This window comes from Pinus tabuliformis, chromosome 1_1 (assembly GCF_031772625.1).
Source record: "Pinus tabuliformis cultivar Carrire ecotype Pingquan chromosome 1_1, CPIR1, whole genome shotgun sequence".
NCBI classification, from domain to species: domain Eukaryota; kingdom Viridiplantae; phylum Streptophyta; class Pinopsida; order Pinales; family Pinaceae; genus Pinus; species Pinus tabuliformis.
Genome location: NC_142297.1, coordinates 700,471,962 through 700,495,370, shown reverse-complemented (window position 1 = coordinate 700,495,370; position 23,409 = coordinate 700,471,962). Strand labels below are relative to the sequence as shown.

Here is a 23,409-nt window from a genome sequence, read left to right as displayed (position 1 = left end):
AAAGATGTCAAAGGGTTTTTCCTTTTCCCACTTTCCGTTATTTTGATACCAAACATTTCATCAAAAGTCACCAAAGTCTTCAAGGTTTTGATCCTTATAGAGTAATATTTGTCGAGATAACCGCCTATATGGTTAAACCGTGAAACGCGTTAGGTTCACCATAATTGTTTTTAATTAGGGATAAACAAACTCGAATGTTTTAGTAAATTATATATATATATATATATATATATATATATATATATATATATATATATATATATAATTTATTATTTTATTAATTTTATATTTATATTTATATTTATATTGTAATATATTTTTTAACTTTCTTTTAAAACATTATTTAATATTTAAATATAATTGTTGAATATTATTATTTTTTAATAATCATATTAAATTCTGACTAAGTGATTTTTTTCTCTTTTGTTTTCAGGATAAATTATAGTTCGAAACATTGACCAAAAACTCATGATGTGATTAATCCGAAAGAATTTATCAAAATCAGTATGGATCACAAAAATCTAAAATCAAACATGTTTTAGATTTATTAACCGTAAATTATGATTTAAAATAAAATATAACAAAATAAAAAAAAATTAATATGCATTTTAAAATTTACTTTCACGTGATAAAATGAAAATTTAATATTTATTTTATTTAACAGAGTTATCTAGTTAATTTATCTTACACTTCAATCTATTTTATTTATATTTCTTTTTTAATATATTTATATTAACATTTAATTTATTATTTCTGATAAACTAGAAGTCTAACACTAATGATTGCAGACATTTGTTTTATGCATTTAAGTTTACAGGTAGTTTTAATTGTTTTTTAAATTTATTATCAAATTCCATTTTATATCAAATAAATGTGTATCTAATTTATTATTCAATTCTTCAATATCAAGTTGGTTGGTGGTTGGAGCAATATATTATTAGAATAGATAATTTCTTTTTTAATTGTTTCAACTTTATTTTAATTAATATAAAAAACTCACCACAACTTTTTTATGAAATAATATCTACTTTCCCATGTATTAACATGTTACATTAACATGGTACTAGAAATGATCATGTGATGCAGGAGCATCCAGCTCTGAGGAGACAGAGACTCAATGACTGGTTCGTGCAGAGACAGGACACGACTTTCAAGGGTGATTGGACAGGTCACCAAAAGGACTAATTGGTTGTTGTTTTTAATTAATCATTATTCATTTCCTTTCTTTTATTTAATTACAGCACAAGTTAAGTTACTGGTAGTTAGCTAGGTAGCAACAACTGTTTTAGTTAGTTTATTGTTTAAAGAAACAGGTAGTAGTTATTGCATTCAGTTTCCAAACAGTTACATTCAGTGTAGCTCAAAAGGAAGAAAATACGATGTAAGAGGGTGCTGTTTTTTTTGGTTCACCTCAGAAGAGAAATTAAGAAAAAATATAGCAAGACAGCATTCAAGCAAAAATAGAAGGACACCCTCTGTAATTGAAACTTTGTTTCCTTTTCCGAATATAAAGTACTGTTCATTACTTTACTGTGTTATACAACTGAGAGTTCAATTATTTGTTATTTTAAAGACAAGTTAATATAGAACGATATTCATATGCTGTAACTAGAAACATTGAAGCATCACAGGCCTCAGGCCGAAACCATAAGTACGTTGCCAGAACTATCATACAGCAAGAAGAGCAAGTGGACAAGCAGCATATGTGTACATCGTTGCGAGGATAAAGCAAAGACAGACTTCATATCAAGTCGAGTTACGGCCAAACCGAACAGAGCCCATACGCCAACACAAAGAGTCACACAGCCATTATTAAATCAACACAGCGACTATCAACAGAGGTAACAATTCCAGAACCATTTGTTTTCATTTAAATACAGTATTTCATAAGTCTTCGTACACCACAGTCCATTAGACAACAACAGAGTCATATAAACAAAAGCGGCACTGCCGTAACAGCAAAGTCTAAGATATAGACGCATGGAGGCCATACAATGAGACAGAGAAGCGAAACCCTGAAGATGTGAATGCCAGCGAAGGGCACGCCCATTCTACAAACCCTAACCAGCAGAACCCTACAGCTAGTCCGTATTACATACTCTAAAGAAATGCTGAAATGAGAATAGACCCTACCCGGTCAAAGGAAACCAGAGATTGGAGGAAGCCGAAGACTGTATAGAAGAAACCCTCACGAGCATAGTCCCAACCCACCTGCACAGGAGCACAGAATGAATTAATTCATCTCTATAACCAGAATAATGTCAGAAGAAGCCGAGTCATATTGTAAGTTGCAGGAGTAAAGGAACAGTGAACTTACCCAAGGGTCGACGAAGGTTGCCGAGCCACAAAACAAAACCACAAGCTGAAAGGCACAAGAACATTGTAAGTGTCGACAACAGATGGCAGAGGACGATAAATCATAGAACAAGAGGTTACCTTGAAGCCTGGTTGCGTTCGAAGGGAAGGTAACTCTGTGGCTGCGAATACCTGCACAGGACCAGAGTTCAGAGACTGGAAACCAAAAGACTGTTTAGCTAAAGCCATTAAAATACAAATCCTTACCACAGACTTCCAAACCGGGTCGACGAAGACAGCAGCTACAGCAAAGGTTTTGCATTTCGAACAAGAGCCACCATCAGTGACAGAGTGAGAGCTAGGTAGGTGTCAGTGCACAGAGGGCAGCGCTATAGCCATGCGGAGCTGGAACAGAAGGGGAGACGGAAGCAAATGAGCCAAGACTAAAACCTTAAGGGTTTTACAAAGGCGGGAAGCCACGGAGAGGACCGGTGATCCACCTGGTAACCGGAAGATGAAAACTTAAATGCGCATCGGTGCTGGAGCAGATATTTACCCACGCAAGTGTGACCACATGGGACTGAGGTGAGTCACGTGGCCGAGACCACGTCACCAGGGCTGGGCCATCATAAGTGGTATCAGAGCTAGTTTCTTGAGTTAGAACCAATGGAACAGGGAGAAGGTGAAGGTGAAGGAAGAGGAAGAGGAAGAGGAAGAGGAAGAGGAAGGGGAAGAGTAGTCCGGAGGGTAGTAGATGATGGACTTCGAGAGGAGATTCGAGTTTTGCGTGAAAGATTGGCAGTAGTGGAAGCTGGGGGAAGAAGAAACCCAGCAGATGACAGTGATGAAGAAGAAGTTGAACCAGAGGAGGAATTAGAGGGGGTGACACTAGAATTTAGATTGTTGAAGTCGGTCTTGCTGTCAAGTCATAAGCCAAAACATGAGTTGTCGACTTATGACGGAAGTCTGTCCGCAGACGTGTTGTTGGATTGGTTAAGTGAAGTCAACAAGTATTTTGAATTTGAGGAAACCAGCGAAGATAAGCAGGTGAAGTTCGCCGCCACCAAGCTGAAAGGACATGCGTCCTTGTGGTGGGACAGTGTTCAGGCGGAACGGAGGAGGCTTAACAAACAGCCTATAAAGAAATGGTCTAGAATGGAGGCCAAACTGAAAGAGAAATTCTTACCACAGGATTATCAGATTATGTTGTACAGGCAGGTACAGAACTTGAAACAGAGAGGAATGACTGTGAAAGAATTTACAGAAGAATTCTATAAGTTGAATTTGCGAGCAGGTTATGTGGAGGACACCCCGGAGAAAACAGCCAGATTTGTGAATGGCTTAAGGGGAGAAATCTTAGACGAGATTGGTATCCTTTCACCCCGAACAATGGAGGAAGCCTATCAGTTTGCACTGAAGGCGGAAGAAAAGATTAATCGGAAGCAGAATGCCAGGAGAGGAGGTGGAACTGGCAGGGGGAAGGGTAAAGTATTTGGAAGAGGTCGAGGTGCAGGCCCAAATGAAGAAAGCAGCAGTTCTAAATCTGCTGGAACAACAGAGAAAGACAATAGCACGAGAGGAGGACGACCACCCCAGCGAGGGCGAGGAAATGGTCGGGGCAGAGGAGCTGTCCAGTGCTATCGCTGCCACAAATGGGGGCACAAGTCTTATGAATGTCCTGAAGCTGAACCAGCAGGCGGAAGAGGGACTTATGTTGTTCAGACTGAGGATGCTGAGGCAACACCTCAGGAAGCAGAAAATGCACCAGAGACAGGTGAAGCTTTGGTGTTGAACAAAGTGCTGTTGAAACCAGCAAAGGAGGTTGCAGAACCAGATCAGCGGAAAGCCTTGTTCCGTACTGTCTGCAAGTCGCGGGGCAAGTGCTGCAAATTGATTATAGATAGTGGGAGTACGGACAATCTTGTGGCGGTAGAGATGGTGGACAAGTTGGGACTGAAGAAATTAAAGCATCCTACACCCTACAAAGTGTCATGGCTGCAGAAAGGGCATCAGTTGTTAGTTGATGAGCAATGTGAAGTAGAATTCCAAATTGGCAAGTACAAGGATAAGATCCTTTGTGATGTCATGCCCATGGATGTCTGTCACCTACTTTTGGGACGACCTTGGCAGTTCGATAGAGGTGCAGTTCATGACGGGAAAAAGAATTGCTACAAGTTTGTTAAAGATGGGATCAAGCACACGCTTGTACCCATCAAAGAGGAAAATACAGCAGAAACCAGTGGAGTGAAGGCATTGCTATTAGGAGGAAAGGAGTTCGTGAAACAGATTGAGGACAGCGAAATCAACTTTGCTGTCATAAGGAGGCCAAAGGCAGTAGTGTTACACACACAGCTGTCAGATTTGCCAGAAGAAGTTCAGCAATTGCTGCAAGAATTTGGGGACATAGTGGTGGATGATCTTCCAAATGAGTTACCACCAAGGAGGGGTATTAGTCATTGTATCGACTTTATACCAGGCGCAAGCTTACCGAATAAGGCTGCTTACCGTATGAGCCCCAAGGATCATGAGGAAATTAGAAAGCAAGTTCAGGAGTTACTTGACAAAGGGTTGATTCGAGAGAGTATGAGCCCTTGTGCAGTACCGACTGTTTTGGCTCCAAAGAAGGGAGGAGAATGGCGAATGTGCACAGACTCCAGAGCCATAAACAAAATTACTGTCAGGTACAGGTTCCCCTTACCAAGGATGGACGATATGATGGATTGTTTGAGTGGGGCAGCCTATTTCTCAAAAATTGATCTGAAGAGTGGGTATCATCAGATTCGAATACGAGAAGGCGATGAGTGGAAGACAGCTTTCAAGACAAATGAAGGCTTATATGAGTGGCTGGTGATGCCATTCGGATTGAGTAACGCTCCCAGCACATTCATGCGGTTGATGAATGAGGTATTGAAAGAGTTTAATGGGAAATTTGTGATAGTTTACCTGGATGATATTTTGATTTTTAGCAGGACTAAAGAGGATCATTTCAGGCATTTACAGAGTGTGTTGAGGAAGCTGCAGCAAAACAAGTTGCTGATAAATTTGAAAAAGTGTACCTTTTTCCAGCGAGAGCTAGTGTATTTGGGGTTTGTTATTGCAGAGAATGAGCTAAAAATGGATCCGGAAAAGGTGGCAGCCATAGTCAGCTGGCCGTCACCAAGGAGTTTGTTTGAAGTCCGGAGTTTCCATGGACTAGCCAGTTTTTATAGGAAATTTATCAGAAATTTCAGCGAGATTTGCGCACCTATGTTGGACACGATCAAGAAGGCAAATCAGCCTTTTCACTGGACTGAAGCGGCAGAAAGCAGTTTTCAAACTTTGAAGAAAAAGATCACTGAAAGACCAATATTGAGACTGCCAGATTTCAACAAACTTTTTCAAGTTCGTTGTGACGCCAGTGGGACAGCCATTGGAGCAGTCCTCAGTCAAGAGGACAGACCGGTCGCTTTCTTCAGTGAAAAACTAAATGAGAGCAGGCAGAAGTACTCAACCTACGACAAAGAATTTTATGCAATCATACAAGCGTTGAAGCATTGGCGGCATTATCTATTGGGAGATGAGTTTGTTTTGTTTACAGATAATTCTGCCTTGCAGTATATTATGCAACAGCACAAACTAAACCACAAACATGCAGCTTGGGTGGAGTATCTGCAAAATTTTACATTCGTATTAAAGCACATTAGTGGCCAAGCGAATAAGGTGGCAGATGCACTGAGCAGAAGAACCTTTCTTCTGCAGGAGAGTACAATGCAAGTTCTGGGTTTTGAACATTTGAAGGAACTGTATCAAGCTGATACCGAATTTGGGGAGGCATATGAAGCCTGTCAAAACCCTTTGACAAGGAATGATAGCATGTGGCTAGATTATAACTTGCAAGAAGGGTTGCTGTTCAAAGGAGGACAACTATGTATACCCAACTGTTCCATGAGGGAAAACATAATACAGGAGAAACACAGTGGAGGACTGGCTGGACACTTTGGTATCGACAAGACGGTTGCTCAAGTACAACACTTTTATTTCTGGCCGAAATTGCAGCGAGATGTACGGAGGTACGTGAGCAGATGCAGAGTTTGCCAACTAGCAAAGGGTCATAGTCAAAACACTGGTCTTTACTCACCATTGCCGATTCCGAGTCGACCATGGGATTCAGTGAGCATGGACTTTGTTTTGGGTCTACCAAAGACACAGCGGGGCTTCGATTCAGTCATGGTTGTAGTTGACCGATTCTCGAAAATGGCACATTTTGTACCATGCAGGAAAACCAGCGACGCTACTTACATTGCACACCTATTCTTTACTGAAGTCGTTCGGTTACATGGACTCCCGAAATCCATCATCTCTGATCGGGATGTAAAGTTTACGGGTCACTTTTGGAGAACTCTGTGGAAAAAGTTAAATACACAATTGCAGTTCAGCTCTGCTTATCATCCGCAGACTGATGGTCAGACGGAAGTCGTAAACAGAAGCCTGGGGAACTTACTTCGCAGTTTGACAGGAGGAAATTCCCGGACGTGGGACCGTGTACTTGCTCAAGCCGAGTTCGCGTACAACGATTCACCTAACCGCAGCACCGGTTACAGTCCGTTCCAGATTTTGTACGGTATGCATCCGCGAGGAGTGCATGAATTACGGGATTTGGGGAAACTTGAGAAACAGAGTGCTGATGGGGAAGAATTTGCTCAAGAAATGAGCAATTTACACGAACAGGTCAAGCTGAAGTTACAGGACAGCAGTTTGAAATACAAGCAGCGAGCTGACACAAAGCGTCGGGAAGTTCAGTTTAACGTTGGGGATGAAGTCCTTGCGTATCTACGTAAGGAAAGGTTTCCGAAGCGGGAGTATAACAAGCTAAAATTTAAAAAGATCGGCCCTTGCAAAATCATCCGCAAATTTTCTGCGAACGCTTACGAAATACAGTTGCCGCCCGAAATTGGAATTTCTCCCATTTTCAACGTGGCAGATCTGTTTCCCTATGTGGCCAATTCAGAAGATGATGCAGCAACTACAGCACCACAGAAAGACAGCTATGAGGAAGGTTCTTGGACGAGACAACTACCAAAGGCACCACCCCTTGAGATCGAAGGAATACTGGACACACAGGTAGCTAGACGCACACGCAGGAAGGAGTATCTGCGATATTTGGTCAAGTGGCGGAACCGTCCAATAGAGGACAGTTCTTGGCTCGACACAGCGCAGATAACTAAAGCAGGCTACTCTGTTGACGAGCTCATGGAACGGAGCCATGACTTTTTGCCACCCCGGGAGCCTGATGCAGGAGCATCCAGCTCTGAGGAGACAGAGACTCAATGACTGGTTCGTGCAGAGACAGGACACGACTTTCAAGGGTGATTGGACAGGTCACCAAAAGGACTAATTGGTTGTTGTTTTTAATTAATCATTATTCATTTCCTTTCTTTTATTTAATTACAGCACAAGTTAAGTTACTGGTAGTTAGCTAGGTAGCAACAACTGTTTTAGTTAGTTTATTGTTTAAAGAAACAGGTAGTAGTTATTGCATTCAGTTTCCAAACAGTTACATTCAGTGTAGCTCAAAAGGAAGAAAATACGATGTAAGAGGGTGCTGTTTTTTTTGGTTCACCTCAGAAGAGAAATTAAGAAAAAATATAGCAAGACAGCATTCAAGCAAAAATAGAAGGACACCCTCTGTAATTGAAACTTTGTTTCCTTTTCCGAATATAAAGTACTGTTCATTACTTTACTGTGTTATACAACTGAGAGTTCAATTATTTGTTATTTTAAAGACAAGTTAATATAGAACGATATTCATATGCTGTAACTAGAAACATTGAAGCATCACAGGCCTCAGGCCGAAACCATAAGTACGTTGCCAGAACTATCATACAGCAAGAAGAGCAAGTGGACAAGCAGCATATGTGTACATCGTTGCGAGGATAAAGCAAAGACAGACTTCATATCAAGTCGAGTTACGGCCAAACCGAACAGAGCCCATACGCCAACACAAAGAGTCACACAGCCATTATTAAATCAACACAGCGACTATCAACAGAGGTAACAATTCCAGAACCATTTGTTTTCATTTAAATACAGTATTTCATAAGTCTTCGTACACCACAGTCCATTAGACAACAACAGAGTCATATAAACAAAAGCGGCACTGCCGTAACAGCAAAGTCTAAGATATAGACGCATGGAGGCCATACAATGAGACAGAGAAGCGAAACCCTGAAGATGTGAATGCCAGCGAAGGGCACGCCCATTCTACAAACCCTAACCAGCAGAACCCTACAGCTAGTCCGTATTACATACTCTAAAGAAATGCTGAAATGAGAATAGACCCTACCCGGTCAAAGGAAACCAGAGATTGGAGGAAGCCGAAGACTGTATAGAAGAAACCCTCACGAGCATAGTCCCAACCCACCTGCACAGGAGCACAGAATGAATTAATTCATCTCTATAACCAGAATAATGTCAGAAGAAGCCGAGTCATATTGTAAGTTGCAGGAGTAAAGGAACAGTGAACTTACCCAAGGGTCGACGAAGGTTGCCGAGCCACAAAACGAAACCACAAGCTGAAAGGCACAAGAACATTGTAAGTGTCGACAACAGATGGCAGAGGACGATAAATCATAGAACAAGAGGTTACCTTGAAGCCTGGTTGCGTTCGGAGGGAAGGTAACTCTGTGGCTACGAATACCTGCACAGGACCAGAGTTCAGAGACTGGAAACCAAAAGACTGTTTAGCTAAAGCCATTAAAATACAAATCCTTACCACAGACTTCCAAACCGGGTCGACGAAGACAGCAGCTACAGCAAAGGTTTTGCATTTCGAACAAGAGCCACCATCAGTGACAGAGTGAGAGCTAGGTAGGTGTCAGTGCACAGAGGGCAGCGCTATAGCCATGCGGAGCTGGAACAGAAGGGGAGACGGAAGCAAATGAGCCAAGACTAAAACCTTAAGGGTTTTACAAAGGCGGGAAGCCACGGAGAGGACCGGTGATCCACCTGGTAACCGGAAGATGAAAACTTAAATGCGCATCAGTGCTGGAGCAGATATTTACCCACGCAAGTGTGACCACGTGGGACTGAGGTGAGTCACGTGGCCAAGACCACGTCACCAGGGCTGGGCCATCATCATGGTTTCGTAGCAAGTCTCCAATCTGCTACAAGTTTTCTTGCATGCGGTTTGGAAGCTACCAATTGAAGTGTAAATGACATGTGATGGAACAACTTCTATGCAAATAAATCCATTCTTGTTTGAATCTCATGAGGCTGACACATTTCATTAAATGGAAAGTGAATGAACTATTATTATGAAGGATGGGTTGCAACTTTGTTGTTGTTTGATACAAACTTTGTTTGTTATACAAACCTCACTACCATCACCATTATTTTGGTTTACATAGAGATAGAAATATGTGCAACCCAATTAACTTCTGGAGCATGGGGCTATTATCATTGTAACATGTCAATGATATAAAATGTGTTATTTACCATGATGTTTCTGACTCATTGGAAGATTATGTTTATATATTATAAATATAGTTAAAATAGATCGCCAAATTCCTTATGCATTTGTTGGTTTGGTTCCAAAATATATTGTTATAGGTGAAAAATAATATGATAATATTATTCAAATCAATTGGCTATAATATTACAAGTAATTATTATTAGTATTAGCCACAATAATATAGTATAATGTAACATTTAACTTTTATTGCCAAATCCATGACAAAAATGTTTCTTCACATTCCATAATTTTTGTGTAATCATAGTGTTTTTATTTATTTGAATGCAAAATATAACCTCAATGTACTGAGACATGTTAACATAGTGGAGTACAAAATCTCCATGATTTAGAGAGTTGTTATGGAAAGAGAAATGAAAAGTAAAACGTAATTGGACATACAAATAAATTTAAAATAATAATGATATTATATGAATTTTTCTCAAATTATTTAATGAAAATGATATTTTAAAAATAAATAAAATAATTGCTTATCAAATATAATTTTTTTAATGTTTCATTCATATATATATATATATATATATTATTTTTTTCATACAAATTAATTAATTTACACCCATAAATAAAAAAAAATCTTATCTCTATTTTTATATTTTTAGATGTCATCCAATCACCTTCGAAATTTATATGCCCCTCAGAGGAGTTCATAAAAATGAACTTAGATGGCACATCCAAAGGTAACCCTCAAGAGGTGGGATTCAGAGGCATCTTTAGAGACTATCAAGGCCAGGTAGTCCGACTGTTTGCATCAAACTATGCCATTGTGATTAACAATGAGGCGGAATTCAATGCAATTAAACATGGATTATTAATCGCAAAAAGGGAACAAATACATTGAAGGAGATTCCACCCTGGTGATAGGTACCATTAAAAAGCTTCATCAAGGAACACACTAGGAAAAGATAAGTAAGAGTTGGAGAACAATGAGATTAATCCAGGAAATGGGAGACATTATCTCAGACATAGAATACATCATTCTTGTACATGTACGATGCTCAGTTAATGTAGTTGTTGATTTTCTGGCTAATTGGGGGTGCAACAACTCTAGAAAGGATTTGGACGTCTCCGGGGACAAGGAAACCCAAGATGAAGGGATGGAAACCTTGCTGGAGATTCTTAATAGAGACATGAGTGACAATCAGGGCCCCCGATCGGGGTGTGAAGGGAGGAAAGACCCTCCCAAGTATCGAAGTAATAATTGAATGGTTGTGGGGCAGGACAACTGGGTGACCCACCCAATGCCTCCACACGCTCAAGGAATTAAAGGCCCTGACATCCCGTAACCAAGTGGTAGACCAAACCTCGAGCATGGTAACATTAGTTTTACAAGTGGTGAGTCTAGCTTTTTGCATGCAAACCTTATTGTGGTTTCACCTCTGGAGCTGTTGAGCGGTGGTAAAGGTTTCTCATGGGATTGGAAACTTGGGACATAGCCTGAGCACCCAAGGTGACATTAACGACACGACGACAAGGAAAGGCTACATCTATGTGGCCTTCTTAGTTCATGAAATGGAGGTCTTACTGCAAGGAATGAAGCCATAATGGTAGGGTTTGGTGATGTTATTGCATGGGCTAATTGGGATTGGTTTAAGTCTATCATTGTTAACATATGGTATGCTGATTTTAGTATTTTATGGAAATCTACTGGCCCAGATGGGCATGTATGGGGAGTCGGGGTCTGTAACTAGTACTCTGTTTGTAAATTCTGTTAATGAATCATTTAACTCTAGGCGTCTGAGGCTTGGATGGGTCTGGGGTCGATTAGAGAGTCTGACGTTTTTCGGAAATATTCCGGCCCAGAGGGGCATGTATGGGGAGTCAGGGTCAGCAATTAGCAACCGATCTGTTAATTCTATAAATGCTTGATTTAATTCTTGGTGTCTGAGGCTTGGATGGGCCTGGGGTCTATTAGAGAGTCTAGGCGACGTAATGTATCTGAGCCATTTCAATGATATGGTAAAAGTCGAGTTTTCTACCATACCAAAGGAAAAGGCTGAGGGTGGCGGGGTTCTAAGTGTTTTCATTCCTCAGAATAGGAAATGTGGAACCAAAATTGTCACCCACAAGAAATATATGGATGGTAAAGTTTGCATTTGGCTGAAATATTTGAATCAACCATCTGTGTGCACCACCCTTTCAGGTCTACCTAAACTTCAAACTCCTCCAACTCCTACATTGCTGGTCCTCGCTAAGGTGAGGGCGCAGGAGGTACTGTAGTCATTGGGAGACCCAATATAAGACAACATGGTGAAGGTAGAGCATGGGGAGTGGGCGCTGTTGCAACAACAATCAGAATAGTAGGAAAGGGAAAGCGTCGCTGGCTTCATCTAGTAAACCCAACATAAAAGAGGCAGGAAAATAGGGGAGGAGAACATGGAAAATCTCTTGCATGCTTACAGTGTTGGATCCCTGATGTAAGTGAAGTCTGAAATTTCGAAATGGTAGGAAGAATTGAACGCCAAGGCGGCAGAATAATCGATTCTAATAGAGGAATGGGCACTTTTGGTAATGGACCTTGGACAAACCTGCGGAAAGCTGACTCTATTCAAACAGTCATTCCAACTATATTGGGTAATGAAGAGCTTACTAGCGAGAGCCATATTAGAAATCCAAAACTTGGAAGGTCCCCACCAAACCCAACAAGTTGAGCCGAGTCTCAAGGACATCCAATGGGAAATATAGTAAGTACAGGTTCAATTGTACCATAAGAATGTTCGCTTTGGCCGCATGGAAAAACAGCTACAAAGTCTGCAAAAAAATGAAATTCCAGGGATGAGTGCAAAGGACCCTGCCCTGGTAGCATGGTCTGATGATTGAAAACTGGGAAGTCATGATATTTCTTAAAGTTTCTTATGTCTTTTGTTTTTATGATCTGGTCAGATAACATTTACATTGTCAGTAGTAAATATAGATGTGTGATAGATATGGTAGCTTATAAATATTAGATGGACATACCCAAATTGTTTATGTTTTGGATGGCTTATGGTGCTGATCGGTGGCCAACAGAACTGGTTTCCTTCGAGCAGGTTGAGGCCATCAGGCATATACTTTGTAACATCCTTTAGATATGATTAATATAAAGGTACTCCCAAGCTTACAAAAAAAAATATTTTCAGATGTCATGAAATATCAAAGGTTGTATGCCAATCGCAGAGCCCACTACATGAGCCCCTCCTTCAGTTGGCCCATTCATATCTTCAGAGCCCTTTCTAGTTCAGTAGGGCTTCTTTAGTTGAGATCTCCCCTTGACATCAACTTGGGGACATTTGGTCCCATGTACTCCATTCAATAACACTCATTCTATTAGTCATGGACTTCGTATTTCAAGCACATATGTATATGGGACTCGTTTGTATCATTATATTACTTTCTAGCTCATTGATGCATGCACATAATGTATCATGTACTATATTTCTCTCACACACATTTTTGGACGCACTATTATTATTTGTACTGAGTTATCTCAGTGGGTATGAGTATGCCTCCCCTGCCTCATTGAGGTCATGTACAAATAATAAATGAGACTTTATCTAGCCAATAGGTTTTTCCTCCTCTAGTTATATTTCTTCCCTATGTTGCAGTGGCTCTCTCATTCTTTCTCCATTTGACTACCCCTTTGGTTTCTTGTGAATGTGAATGTACAATGTATTTTGGTCATACGATGTGCTCCTAACACTCGTACACTAGGGAACTATCTGTTATCACCTTTAAAGTGATCAACTAGCCATTTTCCACTAGGATGATCGAAATACGCCATGTAGTATGGGTTTTACACATTAAAACCCACTTTCGCCTTCATAAATAATTTAGAGAACTACTTTTCCTAAATTATTTTTGCTTAACCACTTGAAAATAACAGAGGAACCCATTTAATTAATTTCATGTTATTCTCATATTTACCTATTCTTGTGAAAATAATTAACATGTTTTCATCCATCCAAAGGATTTATTTTATTTTAATAATGTTTGGCATTCATGAGGCTACATTATGTCCATATCCAAGAATAACACACGAATAGGGTGGGGAAGTGAACCAGTGATTTAACATCTAGGATTGTCTTAACAATGCACCCGATCATCGTCTATCTAAGGCCTTGTGGATATCCATAGGAATGATTAAATAAACCAATATTTATTTATTATTCCTTAATCATCTAACCTTTATCCCTTGAAATAATTATTTATTAATTATTTCTAACACATTTTTTTATTTTTTTACTGAAACAGGTATATTTTATTATAAGGGGTTTGGTTGGGCCAGAGCCTAAATAACTAACGTTACACAAAATTTCCCTACATCTTAATTAAGCTTGATCTACTCTTTAACTTGAAATAAGGAATGCATGATAAGATAGGGCTATTGTCGTTAATATTGAGATCTCCCAGTGCTAGGAGGAATCCTTTGTTTGCCATTACATCCACTTCACTATTCAAGCTTCTGAGAATGTGGAAAATTTTGAAGGAAGTGAAGTCCTGCAAAATGATATTTAACCTTTTCAAAGACCTATTGAGGATAGCGTTGTTGAACTAGTCCTTCGAGCTGATCTTCTTGATGAGAATTTTTGAATCTCCGAACGCTTGACATTCTTTAATGCCTCTATCATAGACAATTTGGCAGGCTTTTGTGAGTCCAAGAAGTTCTGCTTGGTTGTTTGTACGAGGACCAAGCCCGCAACAGAAGTAGTCTTTTCTAGAGTTGTTCGGGGAGTAGATGACTCCACCAGCCCCTGCAACCCTAGGGTTACCCTTGGAGGCACCGTCAAAGAAGATAGTAGTTTTATTTTGGGACCTCCACCATACTTGAAAGGTATCATCTGGTTCTCTAATTCTCCAAGGTGGATTTGGAAGGGGAAGGATCTGGACATTGCCTTTGGGGTGAGAGCTATGGAGATTCAACGAGTTATTTTCAAAGGGGGGAGAGAGGAGTCTGATTTATGATATTGCAGTAGAACAGATTCAAGGAGAAGTGCTTTTGCCTTGGTAGCTTATTTTGCAGGATTGCAAGGAGAGTTGTTGAAGGTCAAGTCATTCTGGGCGAGCCAGATTTCCCAACACAAATTTGGGGATGGAGAGCCAAATGTGGTACCAGAGTGAATTGATGGGGATATTATGTAGATAGCTTTGGAACCAAGAGGAGTAGAGATCAACCATGAAGCTATGCTGGGGAGGGTGAACCTATAATCTGAGAAGAACTAAATTACAAATCTCTTTGGAAAAATCACAATCTATGAACAAATGAGAGGCTGTTTATCTAGCATTTTTGCACATCACACATCTATGTGGTCCTGCTATATTTCTTTTTAACAAATTATCTCCTTTTAGTTGTTTTTTGTGCATGAGGATCCATAATTTTTTTTTACTTTGGGAAGCCCGGTGATGTTCCAAACCTGTTTCCAAATGGTGGGAGAGAAAAGTCTGTCTTTTTTTGGTTGTAGGGAAATATATCCCATTGCTGAGGTGTAAGAGCTGGAGCCGCCCTATCCCCATCTGTTTGGGCTGTCATGATGAACAGGGGCAACGTTGATGAGAAGCGGTTTGAGCAATTCAAGTTGACTGTGTAGATGCCCTGGCACGATTGGGAAGTCCCAATCAAACCAATTCCCACTGTCGTCCCACACAGAGATGTCAAAAAACTTACGAAAGCCCGCGCTGAGGAGCCAGCGACTTAGCTCTCAGATCTCGTCATGGGAATTGAGAGGAGCACAATTCATTATTTGGTCTTCCCACAGTAAAATTATTTTGCCATTACCAGGTATGCGGTACAAATGATTCCTGAAGCTGCTGATACTATTTCTGCAAAGATTCCATGTTTGAGTGCCTGTGGGAGTATTGGCGGTTGATAAATGCCTGAGAGAGATCCCCTGTGCATATTTGCTCCTAAGCGTTTCCCTGACAGGATGTGAAGGGTCAAAGTAGATTTTCCAAAGGAGCTTGTAGCCAAGTGCGAGATTAGAGAGGGTTGGGTCTCTGATCTAGAGTCCTCCGCCCACTGTTGGGCGGTTAACAAGATCCCAATTTGCCAAATGCAGTTTTTTGTGATTGCCTTTGCCTCCTTTCCAAAGAAAATCTCTCAAAAGACTAGAAATTTGTTCCATGATATGTTTCAGTGCAAGAAGGAATGAGGCTTGGTAGATGGGGAGAGCAGATAAAACTAATTTTAATAAGATAGTTTTCCCTCACGTGGTAAGCCAATAACCTCCCCAGGAGATGATCTTGGCTTTAATCTTGTTGATGATGCCATGCCACAGATTTCTATTGTTGACTTCAGATGTGAGAGGTAAGCCAAGATATTTGATGTCGTCCCAATGAGAAAAACATTCAAAGCCAAGAATCTGGGCTATATTGTTAAGACTATGTTGATTCACATTCCATCCATAGATTGAACTCTTTCTATTATTTATCAGTGCTCCTGAGGCTCTGAAGAAATTTTTTAGAACTGTGTCAAAGGAGGTAGCTATACTGATAAAGGCTTCTCCTAATAGGAGAGAGTCATCTACAAAGAGTGCATGGTTTATAGGCTTTAGAACATTCGAAGTTTGAATTCTAGGGAGTCCACCAGTGTCCATTTCTGCAGCAAGCTTCCTACTGAGAGGATCCGCCATAAGAATATACAGGAATGGGGATAACGGACAACCTTGCCTCAAGCCACAATAGACTTGGAAGAAGGATGTTGGGTGGCCATTGACCAGGGGAGAAATCCAAGGATTTGTGATGCAGGATTTGATGAGATTGATAAATTGAGCGGGAATCCGAAGGATCAGAGAACTTGGAGGAGGAAGGAGTGATTGACCTTGTCAAAGGCATTGGCCATGTTGAGCTTGATCAACATCCCCTTTTATTTCCTTTGTTTACTGGAATGGATAGCTTCCTGAACTTGAATGACGTTATCCAAGATGTGTCTGCCTTTGACGAACCCCCCTTGGGGACTGGATATTAATTTTTCTAGCAGGGGTTTGATTCAATTTGCAAGGATTTTGACCAAGATTTTGTAGGAGGCATTACATAGGGAGATAGGCCTAAACCTGCCAAAAGTTTCTGGATTGACCTCTTTTGGGATTAATGCTAGGAAGGTTGAGTTGATGCCTCCCCCAACCTTAGCTTTGCTGAAAAATCCATGTATCATTTTCAACAGATCTGTTTTGATGATCTTCCAGCAGACATTGTAGAAGTGAATTGTGAAGCCATCTGGTCCGGGTGCCTTGTATGATTCCATTGCCCATATAACTTTGATGATTTCTTCTTCAGATAGAGGTTTCAAGAGAGTTAGATTGTCCTCTTGATTGATGAGATGGGGGATGTTGGAGAGGAGATCTTCGGTGTCTTCTAAACTGCCTTCATTCCCAAGACCATAAAGATTTTTGAAATGATTTTCAACTGCTGTTTTAATTTGGTCAATCTTATTGCTGATCTATCCTTCTTCATTCTTGATCTCAGAGATATGGTTTCAAGATAGGTGGGATTTGTACTAGTGATGGAAGAGTGAAGTGTTTCGACCTCCTGCCTTGAGCCACAGACTACAGTATTTGAGTCTCCAGAACTCTTCTTCCCATCTGAATGAGTGGTGGGTATTTCTTTGGTGAACAACCTCTTTATTTAGAATTTTAGGGGTGATGTAAAGACCTTCCATTCCCATTTGCGTAGTTTCCATTAGTTTAACTTCTTCATTTCTCTGATGGGAGAGGGATTTGGGGAGGTTTCTTAGCCACTCTTTTAAGGCTTTTTTGGTGGCTTTTAATTTTTGCTCCCAAACATAGCTTGGGGATCCATTGATAGGGGTGTCCCATGCAGATTGAACTGTGTCTAGAAAGCCTTCTTTTTCAATCCAAAGAGGACTAAATTTAAAGGGGATTGGTCCAAGATCATCCTCAGGAGCCATGAGGAGTAGAATTGGCTGATGGTCCGAGGTGAGTTTGGGAAGAATTTTTGTAGAGATAAGAAGATTTTCCACTAATAGCAGGAATCTATCCAACTGGGTAGATATGTGGTCAGTCCTAGTTCTATTATTGGTCCAAGTATATTTGCCTCTTACCGGGGAAAAATCTAGAAGGTCCCTTTGTTGCATTAAATCTTCCACCAAAGGCAGCAGTTGGTCTCTAGTGCTGTTTCCTCCCTTTTTTCTTTTGGCTTCATGACTATGTTGAGATCTCCACCCAGGATGATGTTGTTGGGGGAGTGGAGGTCTAAAAATTCGGAGAGAGAGTTCCAACATTCTTGTTTTTCAACATAAATGACAGGAACATAGATATTGAATAGGGCTATAGTTAACTTAATTTCTAGATGCTTGAGCTCGGTAATGATCCAATGCTGGGTCTCATGAGAGTTAAGGAGGTGGGAGTGATCTTTAGGCCATAGAGTTGCAACACCTCCTGAAGTTCCCCTCGAGCTGACTGCTTTGCTTGCATTCTTCTTCCATTTAGACTTGCTGATATCCATAAGGGCTTGCCCTTCGATTTTAGTCTCTTGGAGTAGGAGGATATCTGAGAGATCTTTGACGACTTCGATTTTTGGTTGGGTCCCCAAACCTCTGCAGTTCCAAGAGATTTTATGCATTATTTACCTGGCGAGGGATTTGGGATTCCTCCCTTGGAAGCTCTTGATCTAGTGTTTCTCTCGATTTTCATTTCTATTGTGGATTGGCTACCTTGCATTTTTAGGTGTTTTGCCTCCTCTTCCCTGACTACTTTGTGAGGCTTCCTCCCTGCTCTCTTCGAGGGCCTCTCATAGATCTCTTCCTCTAAGGAGTCAAAGGGTTCTGCCACCTTTTTCTTTGTTATATCTGCATACGAGGGGATGGAGGGGCTACCTTGAGAGGCACTAGGTGAGGCAGCTCCACCTCCATCTTTGTTAGCTTGAGGATCTTCAATCTGAGCCAGAGTAATCAGATTTTCTTTTGGAGGATTTGGTGAAGAGCTTCCTTTGGGATTTGGGTTCTCATCCGAGACCTGGGGGTTCCTTTTTTCATTTCCATGTTCTTCTGAGTTGTTCCCCTTGTTGGGTCCTTTCCCAGCTGCTTTTGCATGTCCATTTTTCTGAACTGAGGTCCACTGTTCTCCCTTCGATTTATCACTATGTTCTTCAGCTTTTTTCTTGCAGTATTGCGCAAAGTGTCCATAGCCATGGTAGTGTCTACATTTAAAAGGAATCTGCTCATAGTCCAACTCTTGAATGTGAGACCATCCCGCGACCATGAGTTTTATTGCTTCTGGTAGTCCTTCTTCCGTATCTACTTCCACGCATATTCAGGTACATGAGTACTGGTTTTTCTTGGTAGCTTAATCGATGTATTTACCAAGGGAGTTGCCAATGATCTGGAGATATTTTTTATTCCAGTAGTGCAGGGGAAGTTGGGGAAGTCGCACCCATATTGGGACCGCAGTGGGAACATACTGGGTCGGATCAAAGTCTAGAGACCATTTGTTTAGATATAAGCCTTGCGATCCCATGAAATAGGGCTCGTTCCTGAAGATGAGGCTCCGATGCTCGACAGAGTCAAACACAAACACGAAGAAGCCCTTGCCTACAAAATAAGATTTGATACCTTCCTTGATCAACAAGGACCAGTTTCTCTTGATCCAGTCTTCAACTGATTTGGGCGAGGGCCAGAGGCTAGTAAACTGTCCTATGAGGCCTCGATCAGCAAGATTCAGTGTTGAGCGGCAAGTTTCTTCCACAGGGAGGGCCATCGTGGGAATGTAGTCCTTCTTTTTTACAAATTTCTATTGCTATGCTGAAGGGGGCCATTTGCCGCATGTAGCCACCATCTTCTGGAAATTGAGGACTTTAGGAGGGAGGGGGGGGGGGGTCTCCGAGTCCCCGTTGCTGGTCATGGCTGCCTGGGAGGGCGTGCAGCTACTCGGTTGTGAGCATGCACAGTGCTAGTGCAGTGCAGTAGCTCGAGGGAGCTAGGTCCGATATGATATATCGATATTAAGATTGATTGACTATTTCTAACACATTTTGACAGCATTACCCAGAAATAATTAAATAAACTATTACTTATTTATTATTCCTTAATGTTTACGCATTTCTTCGTGAACTAATTATCAAATCATTATTTAATAATTATTTCTAATTTGCTTTGACCATATCTTCTTAAAGTAATTAATAAGTCATTTTTAGTTATTAATTAGTTTAACAACTTTTCTTAATTAACTTAATTAATCAATATTTTTTTAGTTTGTTCACTAAATAAAGATTTTTTACCATTTCATCAATCTTTTCCTATCCTAAATATAATAAAATACTCATAGCTGATAGACCTTGATTTGGTTTATAATATTTTATTATTTGATTAAATCTAAACCCACCCTAGCATTTTATTATAAATAGAAAAGTTTTCCTTTACTCTCTACATATGATCATTCATTATCATCATCATTAATCTAATATTTTTACTTTCTAGCTGTCATATTCAGCTTCCATTGTCTTGTTCTATGATTAAGAGAGAAATAGCCCAATAAAGTGTAGGGATATCAAAAGAACCCTCTCATAGATGAGGGCTTTAGAGACCGTCTATGTCATTCTTCTTCTTAGGTGAATATTATTAATAAAAAAAGTTCCTTTCCATTGGGTGTTATATATGCAACTTTGGTATATAGATAAAATAAAGCTATAGCCTTCATGGCTTTCCTAAGGTAATAGTAAGTAATAAAGATCCAAAGGTCACAGGAAATTTTTCTCATACTCAGTCACAAACTCTAAGTATGAGAGCAGAGAACTAAAATAGTTACATGAAAATTGCAGTGTGAGAAATCTATGGGAAAAAGACTTTCGAGAACCATAAATTGAACATCCCAATGATGTTTAGCCCACATATTTTCCATACCTTTTAGTGTTCGAATCTCTATTCACAACTTTTGTGCGCATAGTTTATATGTGGCATACTAGGGTCATTTTGTTTGGTGTTTACCTAATTTAGAATTCAAAACTTATTATAGATTTTTCATGTACACTTTTCTATTATTAGAATTAATTTTTTATTTATTTTTATTTATTTTCTACTATAATAATTGTGTTGAGTGTTTACTTAATTTAGAATTCTAACACTTTACCACTTATTATAACTTTTTTGTATACACTTTTCTATTGTTAGAAAGTTTTTATATTTTTTAATAAAAAAACTGTAGTGTCATTTTCATTTTACCAATAAATTAGTTATATTATTTTAAGAGCTATATTTTATATTTTAAATTTTTTACTAGATAAAAATATATTTATAAGAGTAAAGTGAAATCATTTAATACTATAATAAATTAGCTTTTTATTATAATAAAAATTTAATTTTTATTTTTAAATATTTTAACATTTTTTTTTTCAAAAAAATATATTAAATAAATTTTATACTTTAAAAATCATCTATAATTTATTTTTAAACCTTTAAATTAATTTATACCTTTACATAGAGTGATTATTATCCCTTCTCCATATAAAAATATAAAATAACTTCTAGCTAGTTCAGATTTTATGCCTGGCTTTTCCGTATCAAAGACTGCCACTGACGGAACGTCTCTATCATTGTTTTAATTATTGATAAAATGAAAAACTAGAATGTTTTATGTATATTAAACCCAGTAAACTTTATATTAAAAAAAAAATAATATATTTATCATTTATTTGAAAATTTATTTTTATGTGAAAAATAAAAAATTCATATTTATTTTATTTAATATAGTTATCTTACATTTCAATGGAAAAATATTAAATTTATTTAACATATTTATATTAATTTTTATTCTAGTGAAAAACAAGAAGTCTAACCCTATGTTAAGGCATGTGTTTTTGGCATTTTAGTTTATAAGAAGTTTAAGTTGTTTTTTAATTTTATTATTAAATTTTGTTTTTGGCATTTTAGTTTATAGGAAGTTTAAGTTGTTTTTTAATTTTATTATTAAATTTAATTTTATATTAAATAAATGTATATTAAATTTGTTGGATCACTAGATTATTATTTTTTACTAATGGAATTAATAATAATTATTATTATTATTATTATTATTATTTTTTTTTTTTCAATTTTATTGAAAATCTCAATACAATTTTGGTGTATAATAATATCTATTTTCTCATGACTTAACATGTTATATTATCATGGCACTAGAAATGATCATTGCCTCGTTCCAAGTCTCTAAATAAAAAAAATTGGTAATCAGATACAAATTTTATTTTAGTAGTATTTTAATATTTATTTTCAAAATTAAACTATGTTGAAATTAAAATTATTTTAATAATAAAATTAAGTTTCACACAAATCAATTAATTAGTTTTAACATTTATGGTTCCTTTTTGTATTCAAGCTTCTGTGATCCATAATGAATTAAGAAAAGTCTTGGTTTAAAACATGTCGGCCAAAAAAAATTAAATTCTCTTATGTGGTTTCTACTGAAAGACTTTACTTAATTTGTGGTTCCTATTGAAGCTTCCAACAAGATCATGAATGCTTATGGGACTGGTTACCCCTTCAATTTCATGGGTATTTTTGTGAGTAAAATAGTCTAGATACATGGTTACAACATTAGGCCAAAATTTTTCCTTGCATTTTTCTCCATTGATAATCAACGTACCCTTGCCCGGAACCCATCTATCTCCCCCTTTTCTTCCAGATCCACAAATCCCTTTTAAGGTCATGAAAATGACATCGAGAATTTTTTAAAACAAAGCTAAGCATTTCTTTCGGCTCTCATAAGTTCAAAACTTGTTATGCTTGCAAAAGTTGTAGAAAACATGCAAATATCCCAAAACCTTAAACTTTATGATGACCTTAAATGAAAATAATCAAGTTGAATTCCATAATATGAAAAAATGACTCAACAACACTAACAAAAATACCATGACATATAGGACTTAAATGGTAGGACTTATGGAATGGAGCATGAGCACCACGAGATCTGAACTTCTTGGGATCATAGTGCCTTGGATCAACCACCAGCATAGTCTTGTCATACCTGATAAGGGTATCCTTTATATCCTTCTTTGACTGCTCGTCCATGTATTTCTGGTAGAAGGAAACTAGGGCTTTCGCAATGCTCTGCATAATGGCATAGATTTACAAGTGTGCCCTCCTCATTTCACTCTGATTCTCATATCCACACCAGTGAAGCGATGACGTCCCAATAGAAGAATGGGCTCAAATGCCTTGTAATATAGAATATTAGGTTCTTATAACATATGTGGTTTGTGTACTTGGAAGGGCATTGATAGTCTACAACATTTTTTTTTAATAATAATTTTTTAGTTATGATTGGATCATCATGGCTATGCCATCTTTCTTGTTTGGGGAGAAGAATCTCATGAAATCCTTCTTCAAGAAGGACCCCCCCACTCGCCCCTACACACACACACATATATATGCACAATATAAGGTGCGACAAAATCTTTTTCCAAATTACTTGAGAGAATCGTCAAATTACTTGAGAGAAATGCATTACAACACTATGTAAACCCCAACACACAATTACACACACACACACACACACACACACATGCAATATAAGCGACAAAATAATTTTTAAAATTACTTGAAAGAACCACATTATAACATTAGATAAAGATGAATGAATTGCCGCATTGAAGAAAATAGAGAGAGGTCTGTACTTGAAACATAGGCCGTT

At 38.7% G+C, this 23,409-nt stretch overlaps 2 long non-coding RNA genes across 2 annotated transcripts; both read right to left on the bottom strand.

Annotated features, from left to right (window-relative positions):
- Positions 1-1,830: 1,830 nt before the first annotated feature.
- Positions 1,831-2,369, bottom strand: LOC149215431 (uncharacterized). Its single transcript, XR_016250484.1, has 2 exons — positions 2,318-2,369; positions 1,831-2,211 (listed from the first exon to the last, which is right to left on the bottom strand). It is a non-coding gene; the product is annotated as an uncharacterized LOC149215431 (long non-coding RNA).
- Positions 2,370-8,314: 5,945 nt separating this feature from the next.
- LOC149215430 (uncharacterized) lies at positions 8,315-8,938 on the bottom strand. Its single transcript, XR_016250483.1, has 2 exons — positions 8,802-8,938; positions 8,315-8,695 (listed from the first exon to the last, which is right to left on the bottom strand). It is a non-coding gene; the product is annotated as an uncharacterized LOC149215430 (long non-coding RNA).
- Between the last annotated feature and the right edge of the window lie 14,471 nt (positions 8,939-23,409).